This window comes from Fundulus heteroclitus, unplaced genomic scaffold, assembly GCF_011125445.2.
Source record: "Fundulus heteroclitus isolate FHET01 unplaced genomic scaffold, MU-UCD_Fhet_4.1 scaffold_91, whole genome shotgun sequence".
In the NCBI taxonomy this organism is placed as follows: domain Eukaryota; kingdom Metazoa; phylum Chordata; class Actinopteri; order Cyprinodontiformes; family Fundulidae; genus Fundulus; species Fundulus heteroclitus.
The window spans coordinates 353,730-371,232 of NW_023397373.1; the positions used below are offsets into that span (position 1 = coordinate 353,730).

Consider the following 17,503-nt stretch of genomic DNA (forward strand, 5'->3'; position numbering starts at 1 on the left):
AGTAGCTCAGAGACTTTCTGATCTTCTTTAGAGGATTGTCTCTGTTCTTCCTGCAGAACGGTTCTGGTTCTGTTGGATCTGAGGCTCATCATGCAGCTCTGCTCTGCTGAGGTCAGAACATAGATTTTAATCCTGTTTAGGGACTGTGGGGGTAAAACCTTCACCTGCAGCTCTTCATGAAGTCCGACGTGGACGTTGGAGAAGGAAAAGAGATTTTCTCTTTTGATCAGAAATTCAAATATGAATCATTTCCTTTTTTCTCGTTTCCTGGACATTTCAGACGGACCAGAACCAGAAGCTGCTGTACAGAACCTGGATCCTCAGATCGTCTCCCTGTTACATAAATAACTTTAGAACCTGAGAAAGACGACATCTGGCATCCAAGCAGAAAGGCAGAAAGATAGAAAATCATTTTTAGATGTGTTGAATTTTAAAGTTAAAGTTGGGTTAAAATGAGGAAATATTAAAATGATTCATGCATCAAACAGGGATTACTAGATTTAGTCAGAACTGAGTTTAAAAGTTATCTGGATTCGTTGGTTCAGTTTTTAGCTTTCAAACATCCATTAGAACCAAAGATCAGCAGGTGGTGTCTCACTTGATTCCCACTAAAAATCCCTGAGTGGAAATGAAAAGCTGGACTGTCAGTGTGGTTCAGTCAGAGCAGCTTTAGAGACCATTCATCTGATGGCTTAAAGCCTTTAAGCCAAGCCAATAATGACCCTAACGACTCCTCGTTACAGAGGAGTGGACCAGTTTTGGTCCAATCTGCTGGCCTAATGGCTTTAACGACCGCCCATTACTAAGGAGTGGTCCTGTTTTGGTTGAATTTGCATGTTATCTAAGCCATTACAAGGCCTTTGTTTGCCAATGGTATAAAGCGTGTTACTCCACATTACTCCAGACTTTTTGAATTGAGAAAGTTTCCTGGAGAGGAAGCGAAACGTCTTCAACTACGGAAAACAAGTCCAGTAGCTTTGTTTTTTACCTTTTTTTGGAATGACCATGACCTGGATGACTGAGAATCTTCACCAGCGAACCTTAGAGGAACATTTCTCTGTTCATTTGTTCTGAAACATTTGTTCTCTGGATGTTTCCTCTGGTTTCCAGCCTTCATTCTGTCTCCATCAGGATAGAAGACCAGCAGGTGACGCTGCTGAGCAGCTTCAGCTTTCTATAGAGCCACATTAGCAGAACCTTAAATGGATCCAAACTGTTAGGCCAGATCCAGGCAGCCTTTGTGTTCTGTACATGATCTGGGATGAAGAGAAAATCTCGGAGCACATTGTTGGAAACTGTGGCACAAAGAATGGAGTGAATCATTTCTTCATGTGCAGGTATGTACCTAGGATGAAACATCTGCTACAATTTGGCTAAATAGTTTTAGTCCCAGCAAATAAAAAATAAGCTGAGACAGCAGTTTGTCCATAAACATGAAATGCTGCTACAGCCATGGAGAAACCTTTAGGAAGAGCTTCTCTGGTTTTCTAATCAAAACAATACAGTGAGTTATTATTATTAACAGAAATATTGAGTCAAACATTCAGGAAGATGCTCACATGCATCTGTGAGAAAAGTTCCCACGCAGCGTCGTCTATGAAATGTGGATGAATGTTTTTGTGCTGACATCTTTTCAGAAGCTCACTGATGACACATTCTGGATCTGCAGGCCTGTTTCAAGAAGACAAAACTGATAAATACATGAGAAAATATGAAAATAACAGGGAATTCAGCATTTCTGGACAGCATCTGACGGTTTTCCATCTTTAACCGCAGGTAATGACTTCTGCCCAGATTAATGAATGCACCTTTCTCCACCAGTTCAACAACATTAATGGTATTTCATGGCAGCAGCAGCTCCAGATCCACCAGTTACGTCACATTTGCTTTGCTGGTTCTGGATCAGAGTAAATTTGCAGCTTTGAAGTTGCTACAGTCCTGATCAATGGAGAAAACAGAGGTCATCAGTCAAGCTATTATAACTGGAACAAAATCCAGATTATATCAAAGAAACTCAGGATCCCAACACTGAACATCTTTGAATGCAGAAATCAGTTTGTTCTCTATCAGAAACATCATTTAGAGGCAATGAGGACTAATGACAGCAGGAATATGACCATATTTTCTCCCTTCAGTTGGTTTGGAGCCATCAGGATGTGACAGCAGATCTTCTTCTCCATCTTCATCATCCTCACAAACATGCTGCTACCATCAAGGCCTCTGTCCCACTTCTTCAAGTATGCAACTATGTGGCCTATGAACTGATGTGGGAAGTGACTATGAAGCTGTGAACTATTACCAAGTCCACATTTGCTCAGAATCTTTCCTTCTTTCCTTCTGAGGCAAAGCAGCAGCTGCGGTGATCTTTGTTCAGCTCCAGGCTGTCAGGCAGCAGTTTGTGGATGAAGAGCTGATGAAGACGCTGGTTGGACTTTGGAGACCAGAGGAGCTCTTTAGTCCACGGAGGCTGTTGGTCTGACATGAGGACCGTCACTGATCCACCAACTGCTAGAATAAGGAGAAAAATGGCTTTTCACTGCCTTTGTTCATTGGATTTGGCAGCTGGAATATTTTCTTATTAAACTCAGAAAATTAAAAATAAAATGAAGAGTTTTTCTTCTGCTTTGTTAAAATGTTGTTGAACAGTTTGTGTTAAACTTCTGTTGACAAAACAGACGTTTTCTTTTATTTTTATAGTACCAAATAATGTCTTTAATAAAAGAAAAGTTCAAACAGCAGAAGTTCTCAATTTAAACAGTTTCCTGGGTCTCTGCAGAGATCATGTGGAGCCGTTTCTGACTGAGACTGCGTTCAGAAAATGAAACGATAACCTGTCCAGGCTGCCACAGGTCCTGCTTCCATTTTTCTTCTATTCTTTTAAAGATGTTCACATGAACAGAGAAGCTCATTGCTATTCTTTCCATCTGCCTGCATTCCTCCACATAGCGTCAAGCCATCGGTGCGCAGCGCTGCGGCACATTGCAGCTGCCTTTGGGACCATGATGACAGACTAAGAATGAGCGCAGTTATTTCAATCTGAAAAACTCACACGGAAAGAAGAGACAATTAGAAGAATTTATTGATACACTATTTTAAGACTTTGGCGCTCAGACATCGACAGGAAACATTCATGCTGAATTATACTTCAATATGTATAAGCAGGCGTATGAAAATAGGGATGTTCCCCCCCAAAAATAGCCGAGGTGGAGGCCAGTGCGTCTGTATGCCCAGAAAGCAGAGAAACTTGAATTGATAACTAAGAACAGAGAACAGCAAGATAAGCAATAGAAGAGAAGTGCAGCAAAGGCTTACCAAAGTTCTGTGAGATGAATGGGAAGATGATGATGATGAAAGGGGTAATGGTGAGGTGTTTAGGAATGTTTATGATGATTTCTTGCTGATGACAAAAGGGTGGAGGGTCGTTTATTGGTTTTAAAATTGTTGGAAAATTGTTTATTGTAATTGTGTTTGATTTAATTGTGTTTGGAAAAGGTCAGGTTGATTCAGGAGCAGCGATGGAGAACGATGCCAGCAACGCGTTACTTAGTAGGGCGTTACTCTATTGTGTCTACTTTTTAAATTAAGATCAAACAAGTACGTTACCTTTTACAACATAGTAATCAAATTAAAATTCCTTATGCAATTCACGCTACGTTACTTCTTTTTGTGACTTTACTTTGGGGGAAAAAAACTGGTTTGCTTCTCTGAAAGAGACGTTCCGTCACCTACACACACAAGAAAAGACACAACTGGTGAGTATTAATTAAACTTCACAGTAACACTTTAACAAGGTAGATTTGGTCAGCTGGCATGAACCTGAGTCTCTGTGTTTATGTCACACGTGACTCTACTAGCGCCAAAAACCTTTTACACAAACCACCAGGAAATAATGATATTATTATACTATTTAAACGTTATTGAACAGTTCTCCACATCCATAATGTAGCAGTGTGATGTTATTACACTAGATTGTCCAGTGAGAAGCTATTCCGGTAGGAAACTATATGAGCACCGGAGGCTTTTATTTTGACGACAGATCCATAGAAAAACAGCAGCTAACTTCCTGTTTCTAAATGATTATTTCATTCAAATTTAAGGTGTTGCGAATGAAAATGTAAATAATTATCTTTCCTGGTGAACCTATTGAGTTGATGGATTGTTGTTCTGAGTGTTAGTTCGGAGTTTAAAAAGACAAATTAACGGATCATACCATTATAGTCTGTGAAGGGTTTCCCACGCTCTCCATCGCTCTTTCTGTTCGCATTCCGTGGGAGAAGCTATGAAGTTTGGTTTTCTGTCTTCAATAAGTGGATTTGAAGCATAATAAGTGACAGTTTGATGATTGTTGTTGTAAAATAATCTGCTGTGGAGCATTTAAAGGTTGTTAAAGAGTGATAGAAGTGTGTTAGCAGTTGTTTAGCTGCTCTTATGCTAGATGAAAGATTGCTAATGAAAAGGCTCCATCCATGTTTAGCTGGACTCTAATCTTTCTTTCTTTCTACGCTGAGCTAAAACATTCAGTCCTGGTTCTACGGGGATCATTTTCTCCCTGAAACCATCTGCAAGTGTTCAGCAAATGTTGCCACAGTCAGCTTCACTTTCTCCCAGCTTGGAGTCCCAGAAAAGATTGATTTCATGTGTGATTCCTGGGAATCTTCTGCTGATGTTTCTGCTGAAAGCCAAAGTGGAAGAAGATGCCAGTCAGAGCTGCAGGTCCAGTAAAGTTCTGCTCAGCAGACTGGTCAGCAGCTCAGCTCAGTCTGCTGAGGATCTGGAGATGTTGAGGCTCTCAGCAGCTTTAGGTGAGTCTGATTCCAGGAGATCTCCTCTCCAAAGTGTCTCCAAGTGTCCTGTCCTCCTGAGATGTTTCAGAGCAGCATCCTAACAGCACAGCTGAGGAAACGTGTTGCTTGGAGATGTTCAGCAAGGAAGCAGAGCCTGTGTGGAGGTGACTGCTGCTGCTGCTTCTGCTGCTCTCACTGCTTCTTCTTCTTTTTCTTCTTCTTCGTGTGGGAGGAGTGTGAGTGAAGGAGCGGAAGAGAGAGCGAGTGAAAAACTCTGTTTTGAGTGGTTTTTCTTACTTTTTTCTGTCTTTTTTCACTGGGTGAGTGTATATATTGTGTATATAGTTGTTTTATTTTGGTTGTTAGGGTTTTTTGGTGGGGTTTGTAGGGTTTGGTGGCCGTCGGGTTTTGCCCGGCGGCAGGTCAGCGTCTTGAACGCCATGGTGGCGGGTGGTGGTTCTGGCGTCTTCTCCGCGCTGACACGGAGGAACGGCATCAAGGTGGGTGCCGGGTCTCCGTGCAGCGTGGAGGACGTTTGTTTGGCAGTGGGTGAGGTTATTGGTCATGGATCCATCAAGTCCGCGGCTCGAATGAACAGAGCCGCTGTATTGTTTGTTGAGCGGGTTGAGCAGGCGAACCTGTTGGTCGAGTCGGGCATTTCTGTGAACGGCTCGTTCCTTCAGGTGTCGCCGCTCACGCAGCCCGCTACCAGGGTGATTTTATCGAATGTCCCTCCGTTCATTAGTGACGAGTTTCTCGTTAAAGAGCTCTCTCGTCACGGAAAGGTGGTTTCCCCCGTTAAAAAGATTCTGTCGGGGTGTAAATCACCTTTGCTGAAGCATGTTGTCTCCCACCGGAGACAACTCTTCATGATCCTCAACAACCGTGACGAGGAGCTAAACCTGCGTTTCCGGCTGAGAGTGGACGAATTTGACTATGTCTTGTTCGCCACCTCATCCGGCATGAAGTGCTTCGGCTGTGGACAGGAGGGACATTTGATAAAATCGTGCCCAAACAGAGCCGGGGCGGCTCCGTCGAGCTCCGCGGAGCAGCAGCCTGCGGCAGCCGGGGAGCAGGTGGGTGTGTCCGGCGAGGCTGGAGCTCCTGCCGCGGTGGAGGAGTGTGGCGCTGCGGGGAACTCCAGCGTAGCCGCGGAGGAAGCCGTGGCGTCGGCTCCGGTCGCTGGAGACCGGCAGGAGAGTTTAGTGGGGGAGAAAATTTTATATAAAACATCTGATCCACAAAGGAGTGATTGTGTGGTGAGTGAGGGCAGCACGGTGGTGTGTGGTGGTGGGGAAACTTGTGTGACTGGTGAGGAAGTGGAGAATCAGGGTGAGATGGAGCAGGATGGTGTGTGTGAAGAGCAGGGAGGGAAAGGTGAGGCGGTGGCAGGTGGAGGGGAGGTGAGTGTGGAGGAGTCTGTGGAGGAGTCTGTGGTGGCTCCTATGGTGAAGTCTGTGGTGGCTCCTGTGGTGGAGCCTGTGGTGGCTCCTGTGGGGGAGCCTGTGGTGGCTCTTGTGGAGGAGAAAGGCGAGGGAGAGCAGGTGATGGAGCAGGAGGCGCCTATGAATTTAAAAAGGCGCAGTAAGAGAAAAAATGTGATGACTGCTGTGCAGAGCAGTAAGCAGGTCAGCAAGCTGGCCACAGAGAGGAAAGATGTGTCAGACAGCAGCGACAGTGAGGGTGAACTGTCTGACAGCAGTGAGGTGTCTCTGTCACAGGGTAGCAGTGCAGAGGCACGTTATCCTGTTGAATCTTTTAATAATTTTCTCCAAGAAACAAAAGGATTAAGAGGGATAAAAGTAGAAAAATATTTTCCCAATTTAAAAATATTTTATTTCTCTGCGAGATATTATATTAGAAGAAAAGAAGAGTCTGGGTTTTCTGATCAGGAGGTTTTTAGACTAAAGAAAATTATGGGAAAAGTGAGAAAACAATTTTGAATATAATGATGATCACTAACTTCTTATTATTTTTATTGTGCGTATTTTATTGTGGTGTTGTTTTTAGCCTTTTACCCAACATGGATAATTTTAAAATAGCTTCTTTAAACGTTAACGGGGCTAGGGAGGCTGTTAAACGCACCATGATTTATGAAACAGCAAAACAGAAAAGAATTAGTGTTTTATTTTTACAAGAGACGCACAGTGATCTTAACAATGAAGCAGACTGGCGCAAGGAATGGAAGGGAGAAGCTTTTTTTAGCCACGGCACCTCCCAGAGTTCTGGGGTGGGCCTCCTCTTTTCCTCAGCTTTCACCCCAAACTCGTTTAACGTAGAAAGTATCGTCCAGGGAAGGTGTCTTTTAGTAAAAGCTCAGTTTGACCATTTTACCATAGTTTTTATCAATATTTATGCTCCTAACGTCGGTGCAGAGAGGAAGCGTTTTTTAGAGAAAATTGGGGAGAGGTTGGGAGATTGCGGGTCTGATGATTATGTTTTTTTAGGTGGGGATTTTAATTGTACAGAAAACGAATTGTTAGACCGGAATCATAAAGAGCCTCACCAAGCTTCCCAGCAAGCCATGCAGAAGCTTGTCTCGTCTCACGGCCTGGTGGACGTGTGGAGGAGGATGCACACAGGCTCCAGACAGTACACTTGGTCCCACAGTAAAGAAAACCGCCTCTCTTTAGCACGTATTGACCGTTTTTATTGTTTTAAATATCATTTTAATGTGTTTAAAGCATGTCAGATTTTACCAGTAGCTTTTACAGACCACTCTTTGCTTTTAGGGAATGTTTTTATAACAAACATTTTACCTAAAAGCGCCTACTGGCATTTTAATCTGGCTTTAACTCATGATTGTAGTTTTAGAGAAGCTTTAAGTTATTTTTGGGCTGTTTTTAGACAAAGAAAGGGTGATTTTACTTGTCTAAGGCAGTGGTGGGACCATGGAAAAGTTCAAATAAAACAACTTTGTCAACAGCATACTCTTAATGTCACTCGTGACGTCACCAGATCTATCAGAGATCTGGAGATGAATATAGTGGAACTAGAACATTTAAGTGAGTCCACAGGAAATCGAGAGCATATTGAAGCTCTCAAATCCAAAAGGCTAGTTTTAGCCAACCTGCTGGAGTCTAAAGTCCAAGGCGTGTTGGTCAGGTCTCGGGTTCAGAACATCACAGAGATGGATGCTCCCTCTAGCTTCTTCTTCAGCTTGGAGAGGAAACGCGGGCAGAGGAAGGTGATCCATTCCTTACTATCTGACACAGGGCAGCAGGTGAGTGAACCGGGCCAGATCAGGAGGAGGGCTGTTGAGTTTTACTCCTCTCTGTTTGAGAGTGAGTATAAGGAGAATGAGGAGCTGTTTGGGGAGTTCTGTGGTGGGCTGCCCCAGGTCTCTGAGGAGACCAACGTTCAGCTAGAGCGCCCCCTGGGGGTACAAGAGCTCCATACAGCCCTCCTGAATATGCAGGGCCAGAAGGCCCCAGGCATCGATGGTCTTACAGTAGAGTTTTTCAAAGCCTACTGGGACATCCTGGCGGAAGACCTACTGGAGGTCTATAATGAGAGTTTGGCCACTGGTTCACTCCCGCTTTCGTGCCGCAGGGCAGTCATCACCCTCCTGCCCAAGAAAGGGAACCTGCAGGACATTAAGAACTGGCGCCCTGTGTCTCTCCTCTGCACCGACTACAAGATCCTCTCCAAAGCCTTGGCAACGCGGCTGAGAGAAGCTATGGAGCAGGTCATCCACCGGGACCAGACCTACTGCGTCCCCGGCAGGTCCATGGTAGATAACGTCTACCTAATTCGGGATGTTTTGGAGGTCTCCGGTTCATTGGGTTTAAGAACGGGCTTGATCGCATTAGATCAAGAAAAGGCGTTTGATCGCGTCGAACACGGCTTCCTGTGGAAAACTATGGAGAGGTTTGGGTTCGCCGCTGGTCTGATCGCCAAGATCCAGGTGATGTACAGTGGCATTGAGAGTATGCTAAAGATTAACGGTGGTCTGTGTGCTCCTTTTAGGGTGCGTAGAGGTGTTCGCCAAGGCTGCGCCATGTCCGGGATGCTCTACGCGCTCTCCCTGGAACCCCTGCTTCAAAAGATACGTTCTACTGTTCATGGTTTGGTTTTACCTGGTTTTAATAGTAGAGTGGTTTTATCTGCCTATGCTGATGACGTCGTTGTTTTTACTAAAAACCAGCAAGATGTCGACATACTGAACAAGATAACAACTAAGTTCTCTGTTTTATCTTCTGCGAGGGTGAACTGGGGAAAAAGTGAAGCCCTGGCAGTGGGCGAATGGCGTGATGGGCTCCCGGTTCTTCCTCAGGGACTTTTATGGAAAAAAGATGGTTTTAAATATCTCGGTCTGTTTTTAGGCAATGAAAACACTGAAAAAAAGAACTGGGAAAACTTGGAACAGAAAATAGAATGTAAACTAGAAAAGTGGAGATGGCTACACTCCCACATGTCGTACAGGGGAAGGGTTTTGGTTTTAAATAACCTCGTAGCATCTCAGCTGTGGCACAAACTTTCCTGTTTAGACCCACCGTCTGGTTTGTTGGCCAACATACAAGCAAAAATGGTCAACTTTTTTTGGAACGGGTTTCATTGGGTACCACAGTCTGTGTTGTTTTTACCCAGAGAAGAGGGGGGCCAGGGCCTTGTCCACTTAGCCGGGAGAACAGTGGCTTTTAGATTACGTTTTGTACAGAAATACCTGGCAGGGCCCTCTGACTTAGTGTGGAGGGACGTGGCCAGCTGCATTTTTAGAGGTGTAAATAACCTGGGGCTGGATGCGGCTCTGTTTTTAACTGATTTAAATCTTTTAAAGTTAAGGGGATTACCGAGGTTTTATCAGGGTGTTTTTAAATCATGTACCCTGTTCAATTTAAGGCTATCCCAAACGACTAACTCTCTGCACTGGCTTTTACAGGAGCCTTTAATCTGTGGGTCCAGGCTGGACGTGTGTGACGGCGCTGGACCAGGGCTGTCGGAGGCGCTGCGCCGGTCAAAGATAACAACCGTGAAACAGCTGGTGGAGACTGCAGGACCGTCCCTCTCCAACGTCGAGGCCATGGGTTCCATGATGGGGGTACGGTCTGCCAGGCTGGTGCGGCGCTTCCTGGACCTCCTGAGGGGAAAGATGTCGGCCAAGGAGAGGAGCCTCCTCCGTGCTTACTGTGAGAGACAGAGCCAGCCAGACCCGATGGACTCCTTTCCTGGCCTGATCCTGGATCCTGGGTTCCCGGAGAGAAGTGGACCTCTGCTCTCCAGCCTGGACCCACAGAAGATGGTTTTATCCACTATGGATCAGAAAACTGTTTATAGAGTTTACTCCAAAGCCATAAATCGAAGACACTTCGAGAACCGCGCAGTCTGTGTATGGACTGATAGACTTGCTGGTAGAGCACCCCAGTGGAGGACTTTATATAAGCCTCCAATTAAAAAGAGAACTGGTGATCTCCAATGGAGGATTTTACACGGTGCCATCGCCACAAACTCTTTTTTATCCGTTATTAATCGGGCTGTTTTAAATGAGTGTCCTTTCTGCAGTCTGTCTGAGAACGTTTTTCATGTTTTTATGGACTGTAACAGACTAAAGACCATTTTTAGCCTTTTAACAAATGTTTTTAGTCTTTTTGGCACTGTTTTTACTACTTCTTTATTTATTGGAGGAGTGTGCCAAAATAAAAATAATAAGGCAAAGGCCAGACTTTTAAACTTCTTAATCAGTGAGGCAAAGATGGCTATTTATTTGTCCCGTAGAGACAGACTGCAGGGAGGACCTCACCTTGATGCTGTGGCTCTGTGGAAGTGCAACGTTAAAGCTAGAATTAGGCTGGAGTTTCACTTCCACAGAGTCACGCAGAACATGTCGGATTTTATGCAGTTGTGGGGTTTTAAAAAGATTTTATGTGAAGTGTCTGAAGGAAAAGAACTTCAATTTAACAAGCTTCTTATGTAAGAATTTTATGTAAATGACATTTGGTTTTAACTCAATTGTTTAATTGTTTGGCCTTTTGTAATTAAAGTTTTGTTAAAAGTCAAAAAAAAAAAGTCTTCTTCTTCTTCTTCTTCATCCACCTTGATGCTGCCAAGCCTCCTGTGGAGCTTGTGGCCCAGAAAGCAAAGCAACATGTTGGTTTTGCTGAATCTCCTCCAGCTGCAGCAGTTTTCCACCTTAAAGCTGCTTCAGGCCAGATGTGAGGGAAAGAGGAGCTGAAGAGTTCAGCAGATGTTAAAGCTTCATGTCTCCCAGCTCAGCTTCAGGCTGCTCTTCATGTGTCCCTGCAGGTGGCGCTGCTGCTCTCCCTCTGTGGGCCATGCAGCAGCGCCACCTGCTGTCCACACCAACTAACTGCAGCCAGCAATCCTTCCTGTCTGCATCTGCCTCTTCAGTTTGGCTTTAAAGCATCATGTGTGTTGCTGCTCTGCTGGAATCAGACAGGAATCATGGTGGAACGTTCACATCTCTGCAGGAAGCAACTAAAAGATCATCTGAACTGAACGCAGGCAGAAAAAGAAAAAGATGGAAAAGCTGCAAAGATTCAGCAACTTGGCCATCAGCATTTACCTGCTGGCACCTAGCTGACCTTTGACCTCCCAGAGCCCAGCATGACTGTGACTATTTAAAGGAGCAAATCAATCATGTGTTGCTCAGATAGAAAAGTTCATAAAGTTTCTGTGCTGCCAGCCTGCCAAAAGTCTTCAATCCCTCCTGATTGTGTTTAGTCTGAGAGAGAGAGCCAAGGCTGAGGAGCACAGAGAGCGCTAGGCAGAAAGGAAAGCTGCAGAAAGGCTTCAGTCGGGGAGTGGCTCTTGAAGGCTGCCTCTAGTCAGCCACATCTAGAAGAGAACATTTCTCTGTCTGCTTAGAGCACATTGAACATCTTCCACAGACTGCTGCTCTTCTCCCTGCAAGGATCCAAGAAATGCTGAGTCATCAAGACCAGCCATCTCCTCCTCCTTCATTCACAATAGTCCTTGATTTCCATCAACATGTCCATAAAGTTACGTCTTCACCTTCAAACGTCCTTCATCCTCTGAGCTGGGAGCAAGCAGAGCTAAGCTTCTGGTCTGAGCATCAAGTGTTGGAGGACAGAAAGCTGCTAAAAGCAGCAAAGTTCCAGCAGAAAATAAAGCCCCCATAGTGAGAAAGTTTCCTTTAGAGCTGCTCTCCACAAGCTGCTGAAGCCAAAGTGTCTGCAGATATTTAGCAGCTAGAAGCTGCAGCCGTAGAACAGGATCCTAAAGAAGCACTTTGCAGATTTTCCTGCTTTCATTTCTAATCATCAGAGGATGGAACAAGTGGCTGCTTTGCCTCTTTTTTCAGGCCTTTTTCCCTCTACAAGGTGTGCAGCTGCAAAGTTAGTGAGAAGTGCTTTTCTAACTATTGCAGAGTCTGTTTTCTCTTCTGCTGGGGAGTCCAGAGTGCAGCGTGTGAGCAGCAGAAGCAGAAGCTTCCCCTCGTCTCTCATGGTGGCGCATTAATGCACATGAGCAGCAAGAGTGGAAAAAAGTGGATGAAAACTCTTCTTTCTCCCAGAATGCCGTCTACAAAGTAGCTAAAAGTAGCTGAGCTCCTGCTTCTGCTTCTGCTTTGATTCTGATGGCTTGTGGAGCCCTTCAAAGCTAAACATGATATCTGGCTTTAAAGTTCATGGCTTGAGATGGAAAATTGTGGCTGTGCTGCTCTGCTGGCCACCCGGACTCCTGCTGCTGCTGCTCTTTTCTTCTTTTCACTTTCTTTGAGCCCTTTTTGCAGCTGCTCTTCTGCACTCATTGTCTTTGTGTGTTTTTGCTCCACTACGGCTTTCTGGGAACAAAGACTGATTCTTCAAACTTCTGCATGCTAAAGGCTCCAACTTTTCCACATGCAGAAGGTGACTTTCTACTTCTTGCAGAGATCACTTCTGTCCCTTGGCCCTGCAGAGCTGCCTAAAGCGCTGGAAGGACAATCATCAGGACGGCTTGGACCAAGGACAGGTAGAAGGGGAGGAGTACGGCAGCCCACAGGGACCCCCCCCCCCCCCCCAGCGTCTTGCTGTGCAGCACACGGTGTGTGAAGTGGAAGGTGGAGGAGCTGCGTATCAAGGAGTAGCTGGGGTGCAGCATGCTGTGATCAGGGAGACCTGGCTCCTCTCTGACCTCTGACCTCTGTTATGGAGCTGGATGGCTTCTCTGCTGTTGGGCCCTAAGATGAACTCTATGGGCATTTGGTGGACATCAGTGAATGAGTGGCTGAGGGAAACGTCTGCAGCTGCCATGTGGAGCTGCTGTGTCTCTCCTTTCCACCACCTTATCTTCTGAGGGAGTTCAGCAGTGTTCTGGGAACTGAGCGGCTCCACAACGCTGCCTCCTTCCTCTTCTCCCTCATTTCATGCCAACAGCAGAATGCTGACTGCTGACTGCTGGCTGCTTCCCCCCCCACCATGTAGGTCAAGTTCAGCGCTGAGGAGCAAATCTTGTCCCTGGGTCCAGAAAAGAGCCAAAGTTGTGCTTTCAGCACAGCATTTGCAGCGTTCTCAGTCAAGATGTGAGTCCAGACTCAGCGCACATCTGATCCTTGTTCAGCTTTGCAGATGAAAAAGTTAAAGGCCAAGCCAGCAGCAGCACAGAAGTCACTGCTAGAAAGTGGCTTCTAGTCACCAAGCTGCAGTGGGCTTCCTGAGCCCACCCGCTCCAGGGTGCCACTCCTCCAGAAAGAAGCGCCTGGAAGCCAAAGGTCTTTAAAGGAAACTCTGCTAGGACTGTAAACTTGTAAAGTGCAGTAGTGGCCCATTGTCTGCTTCTGAAGCTTCTGCTTTAATGAGCCAAACATGGAGCACGCTACCTTGATCCACAACACAAGCATGGCTGCTGCTTCTTCTCTGGCTTCTGCTGCTTTCTGCTGGGCTCTGATGACTGCAGCTCTGTCATGTCCTCACAGTCTGATCTCTAAATGATCAACAATGACAAGCGCTCGGCTCTTTGGCCAAATCTCCATCTGGCTTCATGTTGAGCTGCTGGAAGTGGGCTAGAAAAGCTGAAGGATGGAAACATTTCTCACAGCCTCCCTCCATGTTGCTTTGCTGGCCATTCTACAAGCTTTTTCTTCTAAGTTTACTGTAAGTGACTGAAGGTGGGCTTGTATGTATATGTGTGTAAATTGCAAAAATTGAAATAAAAATTAAGTGAAAAAAATGTATGCATGGTATTGGGTCAAAGCGGTTCTTCTGGCCATATCAGGATGATCTTCACTGGTACCTGTTTGATGAAGTCCTTGAACTTATTCCACCCCCACAAACATTACAAAGCGCCATGTGGAAGTCTTTAAAGAGGTGTGGAACCGACTCACAATATGAACTTAATGAAACAAAAGGAACATTCATGCATATATACAGACGCACACACTGATGCAGGAACACATGCAAAATCACTTTAACATGGACACAAACACAAACACTGATACAGACACATTAAAATCCTTCCCTGTCTGATCATTGTTGTTATTAATATAAATATATCATAGGAATTAGGAAGATGTTACTTTTAGCAAATCTCCCATGAGACTTTGTTATGTCTACACACACACACAGTTCACATTATGTTGCATTTATTCATTTCACTTAATGTTTTACTGTTGGTAATATGCTGTTTGTTTTACTTTAGAGTTATAAAGCTCAATTCAACAGCAATTTATATCTGGTGTCCTTGCTGTGGTTCCAAATTAAATACAGTATAATGCCAACGGAAAGTGCGGTACATTGAAGTAAATATGTACAATTGTATTTGTCCCTTTAACCCCGTTACCATCTTCAACCCTGTTATGCAGGTCTCAACCCCGTAGCACCTACAATTTCATTAAAAAAATAAATTTAAATGTTGAAAAAATAATTGAACGTCTGTTGACGTTTATCTAAAATATTGAGAGCTATCATGTGAAATTAATTTTGATTACAGTTGTTAGGTTAAAAATCATTTTTGATGAAAAATGACAAGAGTGCTTTCTCTGATTAGTCACATTTCAGGAAATAAGAGAACACAAATGTGTGATTTTATGTCATATTTCAGTTTAAAATGATTGAATTAGTATGGGGGACATTTGAAAATTTTCTATGTGAAAATGTTGATTTCTATCCCAATTTATCTTATGATAATATTCAGAGAGCCATAACGGGGTTGAGGAATTAGAGTGACAACATCTGGAAATAATGATCAAAACTAAAAGGAGACTAATGCCTGAGATGAAAGAGTTGTTTTTTTCTGAAAGTCAAATATATCCCTAATGTAATAAGATATACATAGAAACAATACTTTTGGGTACAAAACGTAAAAATATCAGTGTCCAATGTTACCCATTCTAATAGAATGACTCAAAAACACTACAAAAACAAGCTTAATTATTTATTTTATCAGATTTTTAAGAACAACATTTAAAATAAAGCAAAGAGACAACCTTGACATAATTATCTTTCGTTTCACAAACAAGTTGATGAGAATTCCTGAGAATCCACCTCTGGCATACTGGTGCTGTTTGCAGGATGACCGCACCAAGATGGCGGCGTGTTTTATGAGCCTCTTTCCCAACGCGCAGCCGCGCTGATCACTTCCGGGTTCTTTGTCCTTGTTTTGCTGTGAGGCCAGGAGCGGGAGTGTTGGTGAAGCTGAAAGAGAGCAGCAGCTGCTGCAGGTGATGAAGTCTGGAAAGAAGTCCAGCAGCTGGAGGCACAGCGGAGAAACTGGAGGGAAGCAGGAGCTCAAAGAGCGGCAGGACGCAGCAGAGGAGACACCAATGATGGGGGATGTTTTCCAGCCCAGAGTTCTGCTGCTAACCTGACGCCGCCAGATAGATTTGCTTAGCATATCCGTCTGGAAACCTTCAGTTGAAGTAATTTTGGGAAGGGGCGAAAATACTGGTTAGCTGATTGGCCTATGTTGGTGATAGACGGGCCAAATGAACCAATCAGATCAACGAAGCATATGACGTACTAACAGAGCGACGACGAAAACACAAGCCAGGCTACTCTTGCTGCTGCAGGTAAAGGCTCGTTAGCTCAGCAAATAAGCAACATGTCGGCAGAGGATATTTGCCGTTTATGTAAAGATAATTTGCGAATAAAAGGCATGATTTCAGGTGCCCGGTCCATATTCCAAAAGAAGGATGCAAGAGAAAAAAGCATTAGCGAGCGGCTAACAGAATTAGGACTACCGCTGTCTGAAAATGTTTCTAGATCAGGTCGTATTTGCTTGCGTTGCTTCCGCTTGATTGGTAGACTACAGGATGATTTCGACGTTTTTAGAAGATGGCAAGAAGCAGAGAAAGACTCAAACCCAGCAGAAGCATCAACCTCAACATCACAGGCAACTGCCGAATCTTCAAACGCATCATCAACAGGCAAGAAACGCCCTGAGAAACGGGACAGAGTGCCGAGCCCTTCCAAGACGTGTCTCCAGCCCCCAACACCAACAGCACCTCCAGCTCCAAAGTACTCAAGGCCGACTACAGACAACGTAACCCCAAAGACGGCACGGCAAAGTTTGACGGAGGTAATGTGAACTGAATGTGAAACATAACTTGTGTTTGGTTAAAGTGCTGATATCACTGATGTATGACGTCAGACCCAGTACACGGGTAGAAAATGTAGCTGCTAGGATCCCAAAGGACTAAAAAAAAAAAGCTCATCCTTGAACATCAAACGCCATTCCCTACACAATAAACTATGTAAGATAATCTTCTTGAGCCTTGATTGTCTCACCAGCTTGTTTTTATTATTATTTATTATAGCTATAACATACACACCCATGTTTCTTATATCCATATGACAGACACAATTCAACCACACCAGTACCTTGTATATATAGTGTATTGGCTGTAATTAAAAAAGTGTATCTTTTTCTGTAATAAACACTGTTGTCTTGTGATAACATCTTGATATCAGGAATTTAGCTACATAGTTGTCAAAGGCTTAATGCATCAGGATTTTGCTCCCCAGGATAACAAATTATTAATCGTCTGAATCTGAGTATACTAGTAGTTTACTAATGAACCCTTTTTATTTGTGTTTCAGGTTATTATTCACTACCCATCCCATCCAAAGGGTGACAGAATTGTATGTCAGGCAAACACGGCAGCAATTGTTGAAAATGTTGCAAAGCAGAATTGGTCACGGGCGGCCAATCAGATGGTCAAAAACAAAGACCTCTTAGAAGCACTTAAGGAAAACATCCTTCAAGTTATTGAGGATGAGATAAAGTTCCTATGCAACCCTCTTAAGGGTTTCATGCTTTGGCGGTCATCAGCTGCTGATTTGAAGGCATTTTCTTTTGCAAACCTTCAGTCAGATCTTCAGTCTATGGCACCATTCACATATTCCATATTTTCTCAAATCACCAAAGGTTCTCTCCATCCCACTTGTGCTTCTGCTGCTATAGCCTTGCAAGGAAGGGAACCACGCTTGTCGGCCTTTGCCTACTACGTAAACAGTGTGCTGCAGTATGGTGGGGCCAAAAAAGCTGTTTACAAAAGGTTAAGCAAACTGTGTATAACAACTGCACACAATCATGCTATTGGAAAGCAAAAACAGTTGGCAACCACATGCGGTGAAGAGTTACAGCTACTAAAAGTAGCCCATGAAGTCTTCCTCAAGTCTCAAAAGGAACATGGAGGCACGGATGTGGAGGGAGCTAGGGCAACAAGAACACTAAGTGACACAGTGGACCTGGACACAGCTACGCTAAGCATGGAACATTGCATTTCAACAGGTGAGAGGGACCCGCCATTAAGATGG

General features: G+C 44.4%; 1 protein-coding gene across 3 annotated transcripts in view; it reads right to left on the minus strand.

Moving 5' to 3' along the window:
- LOC118562406 (NACHT, LRR and PYD domains-containing protein 12-like) overlaps positions 1–17,503 on the minus strand; it is a 629,435-nt gene that overhangs the window by 323,161 nt on the left and 288,771 nt on the right. The window lies entirely within an intron of this gene.